Below are 12,839 nucleotides of genomic sequence, written 5' to 3'. Positions count from 1 at the left end.
ATTTGTTTCACAAGACTGACATATACAAGATACTTCATAGTAAACGCTTCTTTGCTTGGGCACTCCATAAGGCAAGATTACTTCAGGTTTTACAACCACAGTGGTAATTGTAATGAAAAATCTTTCCCCTTCAAATTCTGCTTTTTAAAAATTCAGCACTTTTATTTGGGTATGGTAATTCATAATTCCCCTACCAAAAAGGGTAAACAATATTAATGAAAAGAAAAATTAATACCACAAAAGCGTATTGTCTCTTCACCAATGTGCATGTAAATATTCCATTTTTACTTTGTGAACTTGTTCAAGTTTCACTTGAAGCATACAAAAATTTTAGTAGAAAATTTAGTAGAGAAACTAAAGAATGGAACTTGGTGGTTTAAGTATGCATTGCATGAAAAATTTGGGAGTTATGACTGATACAAGGATTTATTTTTTTTTAGACATGTAAAATTTTCATGGTAAAGCATGTTTGTTTGTTTGTTTTATTTATTATTCTATTTTATTGTTCAGCATTTATACAAAAAAAAAAAAAAAAAAAAACTTTCTTTAAGTATCTCAGGTCACTTCCTACATTAACATCTGTAAGTACCAAATTGCCTTAAAATAAAATCTCACTTTTAGCACAATTGTCACATTTATCTGTGTACCTGTAATAGTGCTAGATTGCCTGGGCAAAATTGCATCAAACGTATATGGAAAGTTTTTCAGATGGTGCTAGTAATTAAAATATAAGTTATCCCACATAAATATAGTCCAATTATATTACTCAAGCTAAGAAGGAAAAAAAAAAAGCTCATATCACTACTTATTATTACTAATAATACACAGCACTAGAGACATACTATATATATATAAAAAAACAAACAAACAAACAAACAAAAAAAACAAGATAGTACCCCATGCTGAAATTACATCTTGATTTTGTGTGACCTTTTACCAATTTAAAACAGACAGCTCCAAATGAACTACACAATATCTTCTGTGACTTTGCTTTTCTAAATATTCCCTAGACATGAGAGCAACTCTTATTTTGTAAGGCAGATCTAAGTATAATGTTGCATCAGAAACACACTTGTTTCTCATAGCATTACATTATTTCATGATGGGCTTCTTAAACTACTGTTAGCCTCTCAAATAAACATATACGGGTTATCTCTGTATATTGAGACACAGTATTTAACATAACCGAACAAAAAGTGTCCATTCACTGTGAGACTGTGATCTGGCTTTATTAGATACACTGCAGATTCTAGCTTTGTACATATTTTGAAAGTTTTACAGATAAAAAAACCTTCAGTGTCACCCTCACCCCCTGGGTTTGTTTCAGCAGGGTTATTTCTGCTCCAAGAAGTGATGGAAGTTTCATGGTGTCTTAGATACTGGCTATAAAACACAATATATAAACTTACCGAAGAAGAAAAATGTATGTGTTACTGAGGTATTTAATCATAAACCATACAAGGAAGCCTCATGAATTCTTTCTGAAGTTCCAAAAATATCATTAAAAATGAGCATTTTCCTCCAAATCTCTCATTAAAATTGAACTAAGGCATACAGAGAACACTAGGAAAACAAACAAGCTAGTTCACAACTGCATCAGGCCCCATATAAATTAATCTCTTGAACACGCTGAATGAGTAGCATCGATGCACCTATATGCAAGTTTTTATTTAATTCAGTTCTTTCTCTTTCCAGAGATTATGGTGTTTTAGTCTCATGTTAGAATTTAACCATTACACAAACTAAATGAAATTACTGGGTATCATATGATCTGCATTTTTGAAGCTTCTGTGCACAGGACTTTAATTTATAACATTGGCTCTACCACTTAAGTGATATATAACACTTAGCAAGATAATTACTCTGCATTTTTCAACCCAGAATGACTATGTGACTGTAAACATAGCCTCCTACATAGAAGAGTCCTGTTTACTGGACACTTTGACCCTAGGAAATAATATGTTCAGATGTTTCATTTAAATACTGAGCTTTTCTACATTTTTTGGTTAAACATTTTGTTGTTGTTGTTGTTTGTTTGTTTTTAATAAACCCTTTCATTTTCACTTCATAAAATAACAGTCTTGTAATTTCAAAGAAATACAAGAGGAATTCAGGGTCAGATTAATTTAAAGCTTTCTTTTACACACAAAAGCAAATCCAAAACAAAAAGTGAGCATCCTTATTTTTATACAAGAATTGATCTATACCATATCAGCATGATAACAATTCAGCATCCAAAGTAAATTAATAATAAAATGTTCTGGTTCTAAATAAGGACAGACAATTAGTTTTAAAACATTTATCTCCTTTCTGGTTTATCTTAGCCTCATTTTCTCTTAAAGGTCAAATCAATTTACATAACTCTAATTCTGGATGTACCCACCACCCTCCTGCAAAAGACCTCTGTCACCATATTCTGATATATGCTAGTACATTTATCATGGCAAAACTGTATATCTTTGACCATTACTGTTGGACTTTTCACTCACAAGTTTCTCCTTTGCTTTTGTCTAGGCCCGGTAGGTGGATCACTTAGACATGAAAACATATTAGGAGAATGATTTATTCCTCACTGACATTAACTGACATTTCAGTACAAGAAAAAAAAAAATTACATGGCAGTTGTCAATGTTCACAATGGCAAAAATATTACCTACCACATTATATGATTTGACTGTGTTATGTGCAAAGCCAGTGTACATTTTGAGTGATTATCTCACTTATTCATCTGACAGGAACACCAGTGTGAGCAAAGAGATGTATTCTGTGCACATTGCCTTGCTGTACAAGCATTCTCCAAGACCTAACACGGTGGTTATTTTTACCCATGTTTTACCAACCAAAAAAAAAAAATGAGATAACCTAGAGAGTTTACTAACAACTTGTTGCAGCCTACACAAGTCAAAGCAGGTCAAGCAACTTCTCTTAGACCATGTTTCACCATCACCAGAACTAAGTGATCTTGACTTCATAGTCTTAACATAGTTATCCCTTTGTTCAGGGAAATGACTTTAATCGAATACACACAGCAAAGAGCATTTCAGTTTCTATAATATCTTCAGCGATATCAAAAAAATAACTATTGCTCATTTTGTATAAAAGAAAATGTGTGACAACTGCTTTTTGATGAAAATGTATAATTTCTTGAAGGATTCCATGTATCCTGCATTTGTTGTCTTCTTGTATCAGTTAAGAAGCCTCTCTGTCCTCCCAGAGTGATAGAGCTAAAACATTGCTCCAAGATTTTGTAGTTGTGAATGAAGTAAATTAAATTAACTTCAATATATGGAGAATTTTACTTTGCAGATGTAATGTTAACTATGTTATACATTTGCTACAATTACTGATCTAATAATGTGAGACACTTTTCCAAACACCTGTATAAAAGCAGGTAAGGATCCCTCTGTTTTAGAAATAGTCTGTCATACTAAAGGTTATAGTGATAATTAAAATTCAACGTTTCTGTAAGTTGTTTGCTTTTGGTCTTTCATTAAGAGAGAGATAGAGAGAGAAATCATCCACTATACTAAATAGTTATTGCAAAATGTCAAATATCAGAAAAAAAAATACTAGATTAATTACAGTATTTGGAATTCTGCCATTTGTCAAATTTGTTTTCAGTTATCATTGAAAATAAAGGGAAAAGCCACTGGCTGGTGTTCAGATACTGGCTTCTTTCACTTTTCTTAACAATCTTAGGTGTTCCTTATCTACCCTGTAGCATTATTTATATTTGCTCTTGAAATTTCCACAAACTTTCCAGCACAACATAAACATACTCTTGAGCAAATAAACAAATACACAAAACTGAAACAAACTAAAAGAAGCAAGCCCTTGCTAAAAAAAGAAAAGAATTAACTACCTAAATTAAACAAAATCCTACTTTGTATAGCTCTTTAAGCAAAAATTTAGCAGGGCTATGTGACACCATCGATCTTCATAAAGATCTTGATATCTGCCTCTGTCAAACCACTGGGGGAGGAGGATGCCTCAAATTCCAAAATGTAGGCTGCGAGCCACAAATTACTTAGCAGCTACTAATTTGAAGCAGGCAAATAGCTCAAAGGACTGTAAACTCCGAGTACCTGATTTTGCCTGCTTACTTGTCTGCCTGCAGCTAGCAAAACCTTTTCCTACCACAAGAGGCATTTCTATGCAGGATATACCTTCACTGGGCAAGTAGGTGTGCCTTCAGCTATGTTTTTGTTTTTGTTTTTGTTTTTGTTTTTGTTTTTAAATCCTAACAAAGACGATTTGCAGCTTTCACACATTAGTAATTTGACACAGCGTATTTTGCAGGAGCAAAATTCAATCTCCAAATTCATGTTGAAATTACAAACTGACTTATCTTCATTAGGACTTTACCAGGTACTGGTGATTTTACTTATCACACAGTGGCTAAACTGAGTAATGAATACCTTCATTATTTTGGAGAAAACCTGATATATGAGATAGCTCATCTGTTCACCTGAGGTCTAAATTAGGGCTCATCTGAAAACAAAGAAGCCTACTAATGATTACATTGAGAATAGTCTGGGGATCTTTATCATCTGTGTTACAAAAGAAGGAAACATCTCAAACTGCTGGGATGCAAATCAGTCATAATTGGGGGGTTAGGTCCTTTCTCAAGGATAATTCTTGATTGAATCCTGCAAGATTTTCTCAAATAAAGTGGTATTTCCTGATAAGGAAGCTAGAAGTCTACTTTTAAAAAGTCAGGGTGCTGGTGATATGGTTAATTTTCAAAAAGAAACATATAACATTCACAGAATTCTATTTTGTTTAATTTATTGAGATATTTTGGTTATTTTTGTTTGTTTACTTTTTTATACATTTGTGTGTGTGCGTGTTTTTGTCTGTGTAAACTTTCTTCTTTATTATTTCATAAAAGGATACTTAGGGAATGGTTGTTCTTTGTTATTTTAGTTTTATTTTTACACCTAGTTTTACAGATCTATCCTGAAGTAAAAGCTCATCACAGCAAAGATTATTCAGTTCCGCCTTTATCTGAAACAGTTTTCTTTATATCTATATACTTGGTAGTAAAAATTGAAGTTCCTTGTCAATGCATGCATTTTGCTTGTAGTAATTACCCTGAGATAAAAGCATACTTTATAATGAAAGCCAGGCTAAGGTTTTTATAATTATGTTTTGTGGAGTGATGGTTGCATAGAGTTGGTAAGAGTTTAAAGTCTGATACCTGCTCTGGTGGTAGGCTGAAATTACACTGTTTAGTAAATACTAACAACTCCCTTTTCCCTCCCAAGAGAATCTGATGTGGAACCAAGTTAACTTCTGTGCTGCTTACAGATAACAAAATTCTTCTCAGATCATGTCTTCAGTACATTCTGACTGAAAGTTTAAAGTAACTCTGTACTTTGCTTTACAGTACCACACGCTGTCCATGGCTCTTGAACAGAGCAGTCAAACCTAAAAGAAACAACTATACACACACACAAAAAAAAAAAAAAACTATAACTACTGAATAGACTTATTATGTGTAAGTTTAATTAGCCTGCTTTAATGGTAGTAATCTCCACTGTGTAAGTAAGTGTTTTTTTTGTTTGTTTTGTTTTGTTTTAATCCATACTCCTCTGTAGTTACATAATATTCTTTAACACTTTTCTTATTTGAAACATTTATTGGAGAAGCTTGCTAGTTTGTGAGAGAGAATGAATTTTGTAAAATTTTTTAAGAACGTGAGAATGAAACAATTTCAATAAAGTAACTACTGGTGCAATAACTAGTTTTATTTACAAGAATAAACATAAATAAATAATGAGTAGGTAATATGAGTAAATAATGAACCAGAACTGAACTTCACAAAACTAACAATGTGGAAACAGAGAAATTTTTGTAACCCTATATCCTGACCCTAAGAGATAAAGGAAATGGCTAGGGAAAAGCAAGTATGGGGAAAGCATGGATTGCATTTCATTTAATACTTTCTTGACCTCAACTATTTTGTTTTTGGAATTTGGAAGTTCTTGAACCCGATGTAGTTGACTTAATAACCTCTCACAACAGTTTGCATTGCATTTCTAAGAATCTTTATAGTTGCCTGCTTTAGCTCTTACTAAATTTTTGTATATAGAACATCCATTGAAAATTTTTCAAAAGATGTATTTCCCCACTACATGACCAATTCATACTAGCTTCATTCATTAATTCCAAGTTTTTGTGCTGAAAGAGATGGCGTATAGGTTACCTCTCCAGCCTTTCCAAGATAGTTATGATTCTGGAGAGCTTTACATCTATCCGGCCCTCTCTTTTGGAAGCTAAAAACATTCAATTTAAACATTACTGATGTTGAAGCTGTTCCATATCTTTGATCGTCCATGTTGTTCTCTGTATCTTTACTACTGCTACTGTAGATCTATATTCTGCTATCATGAGAAGAGACAAAAATCACAATATTCTAGAATGTGAACCACTTATTTACAGTTTTATAAACACTTATTCAGCTTTTGCTCTTCTTTTTGTAATAATTCTTAACATGCCTTTTTGTCCACTGCTGAATGTTAAGCTGTTGTTTTGACAGAACTGATTATCACAGCACCACTAGATCATTTGTGAGTGATAATGGCAAAGTAACAGACTGCTGGTTCACGTGTGAAGTTAAGATTGTTTTTCCTCATGTATATCACTTTGTATATATCTATAATATATGTCAACTGCCCCTTCATTACATAGTCACTTAGGCTTCTAAGGTCCTTTAACCATTCTTCAACTACTGTCACAAATATTATAATATTAAAAGGGTCTCATCCATGATAATATCCTTTTCTACATCATTTTTAAATATATGAATGAGCACAGCTGCAGTGGAACTACAATGGTAACCTCTCTTATAAAGAAAATATATATATATCATTTTATTTTTATTATATTTTTAACCAGGTATTTATCAATGACCCTTGAGACCTTCCCTCTTATTTGATGACTGTTTAGATACCTTACAAGTCTTTGGACTGATACAAGTAAATGATCACCCATAACTATGCATTTGTTGATTCCTTTGAACATCTTCAAGAGGCCTTCAGGCCATACAGGACTTCCCTTTAATGAAGTATACCAAATCTTCCCAAAATATTGCATTTATCCAGGTTTCTACCTCAATTAATTTAATAGTCACTAAGATTCTGACCCCATAAATACTTGAGTTTATGTATTTTGCTTACCTGAGTTACCCATGCACCAGCAATGAGTCTCTTCAAATGAGTGAAATGATGTGTGCTACATCTTTTTCAAAAATACATGAACACAGTATTTGATACTTTCTCTTTTGTACCAATATGCAGACGTATAAATACACAACAACAACAACAACAAAACTCAGTTAACACAAGTGTCTTCTACTGTACTGATGCTGTTTAGTCATTTCACACAACCAAGCTTTTTTTAGAGGAAGAAGTTGGAAGCAGCTCTCATGTGAAACACATACTTAGTCGGGGCTCTGCAGGTACAGTATCTGGTATTTGGCAAGAGTTTTCAACATCCTTTGGTCTCCCTGGTCTCATGCTGAATTCATGATGTATGGGAAGTCAACAGCTGGGAAACAATATTGTGTCAGAAGAGACACCAGTTGGGTTAAAGCAAAGAGAGGTTATTTTGTCTGAGACTACAGATAAATGACAAAATAAAATGAAAAGTAACGCAAATAAACTTAAAAGCAGTGTTTTTTTGTTGTTGTTGTTGTTGGTTGGTTGGTTAAAAAAAAAAAAAAAAAACTACAAGCCATTTCCAGTTTAATTTCTCATTGGCAATTTTACAGAGAAGTGGAGGTGACTGGACCAGCTGAAGGCTTCAGGAAACAATAAAGTAGGAAAGTAGGAAACAGAGTTTCATAAAGCTCATAACAACCTATTGTTACATGTAATGGCTATGAATATGCTTTGATGTTGATAACGTCTCCAGTGTAATTACAGATGACCAATTTTTACATATATGAAAAAAGCAGTAAGACATGTACAGCACAGTTAGGAGGCGAAGAAATTATGAATTTGGAAAAACAAATTATGCAGTCAAGGTGAAGCAGGAGATGGGAGCTAGAGACCTTAGAAAAGACTGTCACAGATACTGATTTGGGTCAGAAAACAAATAATAGTCATTAGCAGGATTTTACAAGCCACAGATCCAGGAACAGAAATCATGTTCCATCTGTACAATTCTTATCGTCTCAAAGTACCCCAAAGAATATCACAGCTTTTAAGAGGCACAGGTTAAATCTGAAGTAGCATTTTATTTCAGACCAAAAATGCCCTTATAAAACAAGTGTGCCAGCTGTCTCCAATTACTTAACACTGATTTGCATTGCAGGGCAGTCTCAGAATGCATGAACTGATCTTGTTTTGGATGAGACTGGGAGGCAGTGCGGGACTTCACCTAATGCATGTCAGCTGACAGCAGACATTCAGTTCATGGGAGCCTGGAGCTAACCTGAATTAGTGTCTTCCCCCAGCAAATGTATATAGTGTGGGTATCCTCAGCAATTTGCTACTTGTTAAGGCAGATATAGCCATGATAAATGAGACATCAGTATATCAGACATATATGTAGGAGCAATGCATGTGTGCTATAGTGTTTAAGTACCAAGATTTGCTCAGCCTTCACAGTAACATGTTGCAAAATTATAAAATTTAAATACACTTCCATATGCAAAGATTAACTAAGTTGACCTATATGATAATACTTAAAATGTGTGTATGAAGTTGAATTTAATTAATCCTACACTGAGAGTATAGTGATACTGAGTAGGAAAGGACATTCAGTATGCCCAGCAAATCTCAGTTTCTCACATTTTAATAATAAAGAGAGGTACTGGGCCTGAAGTTAAGTTTTTAACTTCTGAATGAGATACTAGGTTCCATCTACTTTGGCGTTATAACAGATGGCAATTCCAAGCTAAGTCCCTTTAATACAAGTAAAGGTCAAGTCTTCAGCTCTTGTCTCTCATGTGTTACCAGTACTACTGTTAAACTGAAAAAATACAAAGACTTAAAAACTAATGTATTTAATACAAGTGTTGGGTATTAAGGCAGCCAGCACACACATACACACACAAAAATTGAATTTTATGATTCAAAATGTGCTTACAGACCTGTAAGTACACCAGAAGAGTGTATATATCAGTCAGTCACTCTTATCAAGCCTGGCCAGAAAAATGGCTCATTTGCAGGACACAGTCTCCAAATTGTACCCAAGCATCTAGTAGATGAAGGTCACAGCCAAAATGAACATATCCACAAAGGCTTAGTCATAGCTAAAAAAAAAAAAAAAAAAAAAAAAAAGTGTAATTGTGTAATTTATCTTAATTCCAGACATTTTAACAGGTCTATTCTACACATTATTCCACTAGCAGATGTTAAGCACAGACTACTTGGTGCAAATGTATTTACTCTTTTAGACAAAAAAAAAAAAAAAAAAAAAAAAAAAAAAAAAAAAAAAAAAGATTGATATTGGCAAGTCTGTTTAAATGAGGAATCATCTAGACTGAAGCTCCTGAGGCATCTACAAGATAGATAATATCTAGCTTTTGGAATAAGAGCAATGAGGAAAGTGTTTCAACAAAACAACAGTGGAGCTATTACAGACACCCACATAATAGCTGGGGACATGATAATTACAGTGTCAATCAGGGTGGATAATGATCAGAAACAGAGGGAAACGAAGGCAAAGATACAATTAGAAAATATTAATTTAACTCAAGTGAATGCTAAAAGATGGCAAATAAAACAGGAATCGAGGCAGATGACAGCAAAGATGAAGACTTCAACAGTAGCAAACACGAAGAGTTCATAGTACAAAAAACTCACAAAACATCCTCTGGATAATTACTCTAACCACAGAGGGCACCCAAGGGAAGACTGCTCTGCTGAGGCGACAGTGGAATAACAGGATAACTTGGCAATACCCACAGAAACATGATGGAGCTCTGCAGCAACTAGAAGCAGTGCTCTGTTATGTGTGACTGCTCTAGGACTCACTGCAGGGCTTGCTGTTCAGTTAATGGACATAAAGCCGTGGCTTTAACTTTCTTATTTTCTGACTTTCCTATCATCACATTGCTTGTGATGTGCAGTATTCTTTTCAAGACTAATTTCCCTGGCCCAGTCATCGTGCAGCTGGACATGTGAGGACAGTTTAGGAACTTGTTTATTACATGACCAAGACATCATGAGCTCTCAATAAAACAATAAAAAACCTGTTGAAACTGAGAAGAAACCTGGTGGTTCTGTTTATCAGTAGAATTTCAATAGCAGAAAATGAGAAAGATGCATTGTTGTTGCATTATGATGAACTGTATCTCCTGTATAATATGAACTGTATATCTCCTACTTTACAGGATGCTAAAAACATTGATCTATATTATTACCTTCACCCCCTACACTGTGTACAAACTAGGTGAAACTCAGGGAACATGCACAAAAATTGTGCAGTGCAGATCTTAAAGAAATCTTAAAGAAGCCAGGTTGTAAAGCAGATTACCAGAAATGCTCAAATAACCTTGGTCTGTAGAAAATAATATTTTATTAAAAAACAGCTTGTAGGTTGCAAATGACTATATCTTTCATCATTTCCATGGTTATATTGAGGCTTCCAAAGCACAAGAACTTGTACTGGGCAGATGATTTATTATTGACTAAGTAGGTATAACTGAACAAGCAAATCAATGTATTGTTATATCAGGAGTAGAGAGTAATTAATCAAAAGTCTATTATCTCATGATAAAATTTATAATTAACTACCGTATAAAGCAACATATTTTTTCAACATCAGCAACTCCTGTGATTAGCTTTTGTGAAGCCTGAAAAGCTGTGCCACATTTTCCTAAGTCCATTTTCTGCTACATAAGTGAATACATCCTATTATTGCTGAAAGATGTATTTAAAAGACAAGGGATTCCCATGAATTACAAAATACCTGTTACTCAATTTCAAATGAATGATGTGAAGTCATAGGGAATTAAATATTTTGATTCCGCATATGGAAAAAGATAATTCCTAAAATACTGTTCAGATGCCAAAGCCAATGCTTTTTGAGGTGTCTGCATAACATAAACTGGAAAGTACTTATTACTTCCCTGAATACTTTTTCACAAGACAGGAAGAATGACTTTTTCTACTTGACACAGGCTACTGTAATTCACAAGGTCTTAGTGAATTCACTGGAGTAGAATGTCCAAAGGTATAAAAAGGGTAATATGCCAAAAGAAAATAAAGATATAAACATAAACATAAACATAAACATAAACATAAACATAAACATAAACATAAACATAAACATAAACATAAACATAAACATAAACACAGACCTGTGTGACAATTCAAGGTATGGTATTCACACTCGGACTGAGTGATAAAGACTGAGTTCCGATGGGTTAAGTGTTAACCTAACCTACACAGCTATAATCAACAGGTTGTCAGAAGTATGCCTCAGGCCTAACGATGAGGACATTATTTGTCTGAGATATTTTTAATGGGAAATGGCACAGGTAGCGTACTGTGATACTATCTTTTTAAATTAGTCATGTATAATTATCAGAAAATTTCCATTTGGGAGAGGTATCGTATATGAGGAAGAAACTGTCTGAGAGTCTGCAAGACTGGAATATCTGTACCAAAATCTGTACTGTTAACCAAAATCTCATCACAAGAGCTCTGGCTGGAACACTACTTCTTTGGTCTCACTGCATTTCTGGCAGTGCAACAGTTAGGCATAGCAGTTAGAAAGTATGGAAAACAATGGGTCTATGATCTATGATCTATGTCCCATGAAGCTGAGTTACAAAATGCAGTGAATACACTACAGAACAAGCCATGATAGCTAAAGGGGGAGTGGATGCAAATCAAAATAAATCCACAGTGATACCAATCCTAGGCTAGGATCTAAACTAGCATCACTAGACCTTTTCCTAACCCACTTACTCAGTACCAGAAATCTCTGACAAATTTCTTTTGCTTTCCTTTTACAACTACTTCTGACAAAGAAAGTAAAGTGATGTAAATAAGATAAGCATTATGGTCATATTATGATAGGACTATAATGTGCTTTGCTGTACTTGGCACTGCTTGTGTATACTCTAGTTTGCATTGCTTTTGGTCCTCTTTTCTCAAAACTTTTTAATTATTATTTGATATAACATGAATTTCACATTTATGATATATTTTATCACTTTATCACTGAACTCATAATGGGCAGAAATCAGAAGATAATATAACTTTATTTCTTTAATGTTTTTCTTTTATATGAAAAGGGGAGAGGGGAGGAGGCATAGCTCCTATTTCACATCTCAGGAAACAAGCTGCTTCCTTGGTCTTACTGAGATCTGGAAATTTTCCATACTAATAGAAAACATTTCTTTCTAGCACTGGAATAATATTTGTGCAACTGTTTATATTAGCTGATTCCATCTTGCTGAAATAGGTCCAATTTTGCTTTTTCAGATGAAATTGCAACATTAGCTGGGTTTTTCATTTAGACAATATTTCACACAGAAGTAACACAGATTTTAAAAGATCTGTGATACTCTTTTCTTAACACACAAATTCCTTTGATTTTCTTTCAGTAAGCTAAAGAGACAAAGAGGAGATTTTGATTAATGATTACATTATGTTTGTGTGTTGCTGGTTTTTTTTTTCATGTTGTCAATACTGCCTTAAACAAAACAAGCCTGTTCTATTTTAAAGTAAGATTCTTGGTATATTTATTTTAAAGAATTAACAGAGCTTTTAAAATATTTGTTTTTAAGGAGTTATATTGAATGAATATACAAAAGATAAATGCATCTTTTATCTAAATAAAAACGTTTGAATAATAGTTTTACTATATGTTTATTT

At 33.6% G+C, this 12,839-nt stretch overlaps 1 long non-coding RNA gene across 1 annotated transcript in view; it reads right to left on the bottom strand.

The window, feature by feature from the left end:
• Window positions 1–8,578: 8,578 nt before the first annotated feature.
• Window positions 8,579–12,839, bottom strand: part of LOC137856188 (uncharacterized) — a 33,769-nt gene continuing 29,508 nt past the window's right edge. Inside the window, exon 14 of the long non-coding RNA XR_011096275.1 lies at window positions 8,579–9,262. This is a non-coding gene — a long non-coding RNA (uncharacterized lncRNA). The remainder of the gene's footprint in view (window positions 9,263–12,839) is intronic.

This window comes from Anas acuta, chromosome 4, assembly GCF_963932015.1.
Source record: "Anas acuta chromosome 4, bAnaAcu1.1, whole genome shotgun sequence".
NCBI classification, from domain to species: domain Eukaryota; kingdom Metazoa; phylum Chordata; class Aves; order Anseriformes; family Anatidae; genus Anas; species Anas acuta.
Note: the sequence above shows the minus strand (reverse complement) of the source record. Positions and strands in the feature narration are given on the sequence as shown.